Raw genomic sequence first — 9039 nt, forward strand, 5'->3', positions numbered from 1 at the left:
TTTCTAGGATTTACCTATACTTATGCACTTGAGCTCAAGTATTTAATCCTAGCCACAAAACACACACATACACCACACGCCAAACACACACACCCACACCTCACGACATAATTTTTCCCCTTCTTCTCCTTCAAGCAATTCCATCGGCTATCCCATTCCCCTTCTTCTTCAAGCTTTCCGTCGCCGCCAGCCATCCTCCTCTCCGGCGAAGCATCTTCTCGGACAGATTGAGCGAGTTGTTCCTCTTTCTTTTAAGCTCGATTCCAGCTTCATTTCCAGCTAAGGCATTTTGTCCATAGCCCACACAAACTTTGGTTTTATTTTGATTTTTTTTCTAAGCTAGGCAAGGATATGGTTCTTTCTCTTTCCCATGTAGATTTGTATATTTTGTGCCTTTAATTCCTTGGAATTTTTCGAAAATGTATATATATATATATATATATATATATATATATATATATAAGGGTGCCCTGTTTCGGTACATGGTTGGCCGAGAAGTTCTTTCTGTTTTTTTTTTCATGATTGAGTTATTATATGTGCTTGATGAGGTTTTAAATGAGTATTGGACTTGGGATGTTGATGCTTGTGGTTCTCAAAATTTTCAGAGATGAGCATCCATGTTGCATTCGAGATTTTCAGAAAAAAAAAAGAAAAAAGAAAAAAAAAAGAGCATCCATTGTTGCATTCGAAATTTTTAGAAATGAGCTTGCCTTGTTGGAATTGAAATTTCATAAATTTAAATATGGCTTGTGGTTCGAAATTGTGGTGTTTTATTGTGTTGATTTGGATGGTGAATTAGGGACCTACCATGGCTGAAATGTAGTTCACATGGTAGTGTCTAGAATGGTTTTGAAGTTGGCTTGTAGGATTGGGTTGAGGGACACTAAAATTTGAAGAGAATAGGGCTCGGTTTTGATGGTTGTTTGGGGGCTGTTGTCGAGCTGTTTTAGGCTCGAGGAGGGGCTGGTTTAGTGGTGTGAGTGAGTCTAAACATTTGGTCATGGTCCTAGCTTATTGGTTTGGGAGATATGAGTCAAATAGCTAAGGTTGTGATTGAATATAAAACTAGGACATGAGCAGAATTTTAGGTGATGTTGGGGCTGTCCAGAAATGTATAAATAAGGTAGGGTTGAAAGAGGAATTTTGTTATGGGCTCGGGTTGGATAAGTTTTGGTCGAGTTCTAGATTTTTGAATGAATAGGTGCAGAATTTTGAAGCCAAAAAGGTCTGCTGTCCGGAATTTGATTTTTTATATAAATGATTGGATAGGAATAATATTCCGAGGATGATTTTCATACTTGGTTCTAAGTTCCATGGAGTCGTGGTTTCAAGCGGAATCCTTTTTGAAAAAGAATCGAGCAAGTTACAAATTTTACGGTCGAAACGCTCGAATTGTCTTAAGCGCTAAATTATGGTTTATTTTCCCATCCTTTGTTTTGTCTCCTAAATCACCATCCCGGTAATCCATGTGTGAGTCATTTGCATGATTATCGATCAAATATTTACATGTACATCATATTTACATATGCATTGCTAAGTCTTATGTTCAAGAATGAAAGGAAAAATTACTTTTTACGAACAAAGTGAGATGATTGTGACTATAAAAATTTACGTGTATGTGTGGGGCTGGAAGACGTTTTGGCCTCCCTTACCAAATCATTATGGGTTTCCTACCTTAGCACGTGTTTGTGTGGGGCTGAGAAATATCTTGGCCTCCCTTAACAAATCATTATGGGTTTTCTTACCTTAGCACGTGTTCGTGTGGGGCTGTGAAATATCTTGGTCTCCCTTACCTAATCATTATGGGTTTCCTTACCTTAGCATGTGTTCGTGTGGGGCTGAGAGATATTGTGAGACCTCGGTTCTAAACATCTAATCTCGGATTAAACAATAATTAAGCATACAAGATCCAAGATTAAAAGCAATAAAAAATTTTTTTTTTAAAGAACATGCCCGGACCCTGTGCACACATCCGTGCATGGGTTCGTGCATTTCACTGAAGAGAACACGGACCCCGCACCCCTCCGTGTCCGGGTCCGTGCAGAATCAATGCACTAAAAACATAAGTTTCTGCCCAACCACAAGAACCCTCACCCGGAGGTGTCACGGGGTCCGTGCACTAAAAAGAAAGGCATACTCCAAAGCTTGTGAGGAGACACGGACCCTTGCACGGACGTGGCACGGGGTTCGTGCCCTGCTGCACCAGAAAAATAAAAGCTTCAGCTGTAGCGACCCAACGCCGATACACTACCTAATCAGAGTTTAGAGCATAATTCAGCATGCATTTAAAATAAATCGCTGCGGAAGACTTTAAATAAAAGAAGACCGGCAGAATAAAACCGGTTAAATAAGCCAATATACAACCCAATCGAATTACAAATAATCCTAAGGGTAAATACCTATAGCTAATCATGTTGTCTTCACTGGTAACTAGCTACTCCAAGCTCCTAGTGCTCAATCCTGCACCTACGCCTGCCCCATCGAATGGGGTGTCCAGACATACAGCAAATACTAGACGTGAGCGACTACGCTCAATACGGAAGAAATGATATATATAATATATGCAGCACATAAGTGTATTTAAAACTAGGGTAAAAACAGTACTCAGAGGCGCCATGAATATACAGGACAATATAGGATACCAAGTCCGCGGTCCCACTCCTATATTCACCTATCAACTATAGTTTCTGCCCCACCGTCGTGGTCTCTCCTGGGTATAGCAAAAACCAGGGGCTGAGTGTCCCCAGACATGAAAATCCACAGGAAGTAACGCCTCATTGATGGAAACTGTCATGACTCACATCATACCATATGCAGTCTACCGTAAAAAAATGCATGTGCTAAAGCCGTAAAATATGGTAAAACATATAGCACATACTCATGCAACACATAAAATATATATCATGCTGGCCATCTCAGTCAGTACTTACGTAACTTACTACAGGCAGTTCCTAGCACCACTGGTCTAGACTACAAGCCTACTAGTCCAGTTTACGGCTACTACAATTCAATTACCCATGCAGCAATAATAAGCTCTAAAAGCCTTAACTAAGTTATTGCATACTCCTAAATAATTTAAGGAGACCATAGATATATCTGCGTCCGTCTTCAGCCCGCTGATGACAATTGCCTCAAAATTAGGTCACATCTCCGCTACGACGCCTAGATTGCTATGCCACTTCCGAAATCTCAAAACTTGTAGAATCACAAAAGAGGCATCTTCAACTTTGTAGAAGACAAGAAATTCCAAAAACTTCATTAAGATGATCAAAATAATCAAACATCAAAATGGAGACAGATTTACTTTTACTATGACCAGCTTGGATTAAAAATATCATAAGTATTTCATATTTTATCCAAAAGGGGTGAATGGGTTGTCAAAACACATCTACAGACAAAGGGCTACGTGTTATATGTTTTGTGAAAAAGCCAAATCGGAAGTCTAAGGCATCAAACATGCCAATTAATGTTGGGTCAATGTATTGACATTCAAGGAGACAAGCACCCACCAACTTTACTATTCCATATTTAATTAGTTTTGGACCCTTGCTCTCATTTGGCCTATAAATAGATGTGTTGTATAAGCTTTGTGGTGTGCAAGAGTTTAGAGAAGTCCTCATTTGTAAAATAAATATTGTGTGTATGAGAATAAAAGTTTGAGTGTGCATATTTCTCAAGTTCAAGTATGAAATTTATTTTATCCTTACTCTTGAGTTTCATGTTCATGGCAAGCTAAATCTTTTTATGTCAAGGTGAAAAGGTTTCATTGTTGGTCAAGTAAGATTGTTTATATTTTGTATATTCTTCTCTTTTTCTATTTATATTTTGTTTTTCTAATTGATCCTTATTTGTAGGTATAATTTTGGAAGATTTGTTGTTATCTATTTACATCAAATGCTTGGTACCTTGAATGTGGTTACCTTGATTTGTTGTCAAATATGATACAATAAATACTACAATAATTATATACTATAAATATAAGTATCTATTTATAATAAAATCATATATATTATTTAGACGATAGCGTGACACTGTCGGTTGTTCTAAATAATATATTGTGATTTGAACTAACATTTACTTTCTCGCATCTAACTTTTACTTTATCGCAACTAACATTTACTTTTCCGCAACTAACATTTACTTTCTCGCAAATAACATTTATTTTTCCGCAACTAACATTTACTTTATCGCATCTAACATAAAGTCATATATTTTATTTAGACGATAGCGTGGCTCTGTCGGTTGTTCTAAATGAAATATTGTGATTTGATCTAACATTTAATTTTATGTCAATTTATATTTATGCATTTATATATATATTATGGGTACCATGTATTAAATATCGGCTGATATTAATATAGTGCGAACTATATTATATGATATACTTGTTTAAATATTTAATTGTTCTTTTTATGTTTATATTTATTCATCTATATATATATTATGGGTACCATGTATTAAATATCGGTTAATCTGATATTAATATAGCGGGAACTATATTATATGATATATTTGTTTAAATATTTCATTGTTCTTTTATGTTTATTCTTATTTTAGTTTCTTTTATTTATTTTTATTAAGAAATCTTAAATAAACCAACAATGAACCTTTGAAGCCTTGACAATTTTATAATTTGTGTATTTGAAGTTTTATAATAATATTTTCATCTATAATATATTATTGCTAAAATTAAACTTACAACATCCTCTCCGTGGATCGATCTCGTACTCACGAGTATATTACTTGCAGACAACCCACACTTGGGTGAATTACAATTTAAGTTGTAGCAAGTTTTTGGCGCCGTTGCCGGGGAGGTATAAATTAAGTTTAATTTTGTTATTATGTAAATAGTATGTTTTTTTTAATTGTATGATTGTTTGGAGTCGTAAACAAAGTGGTAGACTTGTTCGAGTAACTGAAAATATTTTAAACATGGACGATAATTCTAATAATCAAGATAATAATAATAATAATAATCATCATCATCATCAAAAACATGAACAAACAAGAACACTTAGGCACCAAATGAATCCAATAAGAACTAGTACACCATCTTGTTTAGTTTTTTCTCCTGATGCATCTAATTTCAATTTTAAGCCACAAGTCATTCAACTTTTACCAAATTTTCATGGCTTAGATTTTGAAAATCCATATTTGCATTTAAGAGAATTTGAGGAGGTTTGCAACACTTATAATGATCAAAATTGTAGCATGGATATTGTTCGATTAAAGCTTTTCCCTTTTTCCTTAAAAGATAAAGCTAAAACATGGTTACAAAATTTGAGATCAAGTTCAATAAGATCATGGGAAGAAATGCAACAATAATTTCTAAAAAAGTTTTTTCCTTCCCATAAAACAAACTCTTTTAAAAGACAAATTACAACTTTTTCTCAAAAACAAGGGGAAACATTTTATCAATGTTGGGATAGATATAAAGAGTTACTTAATACATGCCCACATCATGGTTTTGAAATATGGAGGATAGTTTCTCACTTTTATGAAGGTTTAATACCTAAAGATAGGCAAATGATACATGTGTAATGGAAATTTTGAAGATAAAAACCCAAATGAAGCTATAGAATATTTGTAGTCATTAGCAGAAAATGCTCAAAATTGGGATAATATAGGCTCAATTGAACCACCAAGTAAAACCAATAATTCAACAAATGGGGGTGGTATTTATCATCTTAAAGATGATGTAGATTTTCAAGCTAAACTTGCATCTTTAGCAAGAAAAATCGAGTCATTAGAAATGAAAAAGAGTGATCAATTAAAAAAGTGTTCAAGAAATTGTTTTGTCATATATGTGACACACATGATCACCTTACAAAAAATTGTCCTACTTTGTCTCATTTAAAGAATGTCTCCATGAAAACAATCCAATTATGTTAACAATTTTAAAAAACCAACATTAGATCCTTTTTCAAAAACATATAATCCTGGTTGGAGAAATCATCCTAATTTTAGTTGGAGGAACGATAATAATGCACAACCTTCACAACAACATTTTCACAATAACCAAAGTAATCAAGGTTATGCTCCTTATATCCCACCTTCAAGAAAACATTTTGAAGATGAAATTCATGCATACATTCAAAAGCAAGAGTCTATCAATATTCAAAACATTCAATCTATGAATGATTTGAAAGAAACTCTTTCAAAATTTGCATCTGCACTTAATATTCATGAAAAAGGAAAATTTTCATCTCAACCACAACCTAATCCTAAAAATGAAAATCAAGAAAAATTTGATCAAGTAAAATCTGTTATTACTCTTAGAAGTGGTAAAATAGTTAATGATCCATATAGTGATGAAAACAAAGATCAGTCAAACTCAAAGAGTAAGGATGAAAATCTTGATACTTTCGAGAAAGATGATACTTTGCGTTCTAAGATTAAGAAAGTTGATGATAAATTATCTGAAATAATATGTGAGTCAAATAAACATGTTCCTTTCCCTCATGCATTAGTTAATAATAAAAAACAAAAAAATGATTCTGATATTTATGAAGTTTTTAAACAAGTAAAAATAAATATTCCATTATTAGATGCTATTAAACAAGTGCCTTCTTATGCAAAGTTTTTAAAAGATTTATGTACTGTGAAAAGACAATTGCATGTAAAGAAGAAAGCATTCTTAACGGAGCAAGTAAGCTCTATTATTCAAAATAATTCTACCTTGAAATATAAAGATCCCGGTTGTCCAACAATTTCATGTATTATTGGAAAAAATAAAATTAAGAAAGCTTTGTTAGATTTGGGAGCAAGTGTGAATTTACTTCCTTATTCAGTTTATGAAAAATTTAAGTTGGGAGATTTAAAGCCTACATCTGTCACTATTTTACTAGCCGATAGGTCAATCAAAATACCTAGAGGTATCGTAGAAGATGTGTTAGTTCAAGTCGATAAATTCATATATCCTGTGGATTTTATTGTTTTGGATACACAACCAATAGAAGTGCATAATGAAATTCCAATAATATTGGGACGTCCATTTCTCGCAACTTCAAATGCTTTAATAAATTGTCGAAATGGAATAATGAAATTATCTTTTGGAAACATGACTTTGGAACTTAATGTGTTCAATTTGAGTAAACAACCAAGTATTAATGAAGATGAAGATGAAAATACAATAGAAACTATCGTGGAAGAATGTCAACAAGATAACTTAAATCAACAATCTGATGTTTGTTTAGTGGAAAATTTTGATTCGGAAAATATTTTTGAATCAAAATTATTTGAAAAAGACAATCAACTTGAAGAAGATAATGTAGTAGCCGATCAGTTATCAAGAATAATTTCTGAATCATCTCAAAATGAAATACCAATAAATGAAAATTTTCCGGATGATCAACTATTTTATGCTACTACTATGCCTTGGTCTGCTAATATTATAAATTTTCTTGTAACAAAGAAAATGTCTTCTCATTGGAGTTCACAAGATAAAAATAAATTATTCAAAAAGGTAAAAATTTTTATTGGGATGATCCTTATTTTTTTAAGTATTGTCCTGATCAAATTTTTCGACGATGCATACCCGACAATGAGGCAAGTAGTGTCATTAAATTTCTTCATTCTGAGGTATGTGGAGATCAATTGTTGTCAAAGAAAACAGCTAAAAATGCAAAAATTTATAAAGATAAAACAAAAGCCTTTTATGATAAAAATATTATGAAAAAATCTTTTGAAAACAGGCAAAAAGTTTTACTTTATAATTCTCGCTTGCATTGTTTCCAAAAAAACTTAGATCACAATGGTGTGGACCATTTATTGTTAAAAATGTTTATCCTCATGATGTTGTTGATGTTGAAAATCCTAAAAATAATAATGTATTTAAAGTTAATGGGCAAAGACTTAAACTGTTTATAGAAAATGAAGTTCTTAATGAAGAATTTATGCCTTTATATGATCCAACTTAATTGTTACTTATATTTTTATTTTATTTTTGCAGATTGAGTTCACTTTCCGGTTAAGTGGCGGATAACGGTACTCCGTGACTACTTTCAGTTGGTTTTATTTCAATTTCCAAAATAATTGAATATATATATATATAAAAATATATATTATGGATGAAGCTATCAAAAAACTTGGTAAATATTTTCCATCTGTTTCTAAAAAAGTTCTGAGAATGAATTTATGAAGGCAGATGTGAAAGATTGAGAATGCTTATGCAAAAAGGAATCCCGGAGGATATTCGTCTTATAATTGAAGCCAAGGTTCGATTAGGTGGTGAAGTTCCAAAATTCTTACTTGTTCGAAATATGTCTGGACTAGGTAAAAGTACCTATGCGAAGAAAAGAAGGGCTAAAAGGTTAGATGTTTGTCATAATTGTGCCAGATGGACTTGTAATAGAAAATGCAGATCTTTGGGATATGTTTCCACAAATAGAGAAGATAAAATTGATTTCATTAAGAATGGGCTGAGTAAAGAGTCATTAGATGATATCTCATTGACTCTTGAGACGCATTCTAGTGGAGATGTTCAAGGTCAACTTCTCCGTTTATGGAAACTATTCCAAGCGCAGCGTCATGGTAATGGTCTTGGGAATCTGACTAAAAAAAGATCCTATTTGCCAATTTATAAGAAAATTGGATGGTAAGCCAACCCTCGACTCATAAATATTGAAGGAACACTGTGAGCCACAATCACATCACTGTTTATACGCATGCATGTTATTATTATATATTATTGTTTTTTTACTATTTTCATCATTTTGTTCACATCTGTATTCCTATTTCTGTCTTATTCCTTGTTTTCCTTATAAAATCACTCAACTCTCTCTATATTTTTGAAAAGAAAAAAAAAAAACATGGCAGGATCTTCTTCACAAAAATTGAAAAATATTTGTGTCTTTTGTGGTTCTAATACTGGAAAGAATGAAATATTTGTTGATGCAGCAATTAATCTTGGAAAAAAGTTAGCAGAGAGAAAAATTCACTTGGTTTACGGAGGTGGCAATATTGGGTTAATGGGATCTATTTCAACAGCAGCTCATCTTGGAAGTAGTTAGGTTTTGGGTATTATTCCTACAGCTTTAG

General features: G+C 32.9%; 1 non-coding gene across 1 annotated transcript; it reads right to left on the minus strand.

Moving 5' to 3' along the window:
• Positions 1–5357: 5357 nt before the first annotated feature.
• LOC140894084 (small nucleolar RNA R71) lies at positions 5358–5468 on the minus strand. The gene has a single exon (XR_012153637.1). It is a non-coding gene; the product is annotated as a small nucleolar RNA R71 (small nucleolar RNA).
• Between the last annotated feature and the right edge of the window lie 3571 nt (positions 5469–9039).

Source organism: Henckelia pumila, chromosome 3 (genome assembly GCF_033568475.1).
Source record: "Henckelia pumila isolate YLH828 chromosome 3, ASM3356847v2, whole genome shotgun sequence".
Lineage (NCBI taxonomy): Eukaryota > Viridiplantae > Streptophyta > Magnoliopsida > Lamiales > Gesneriaceae > Henckelia > Henckelia pumila.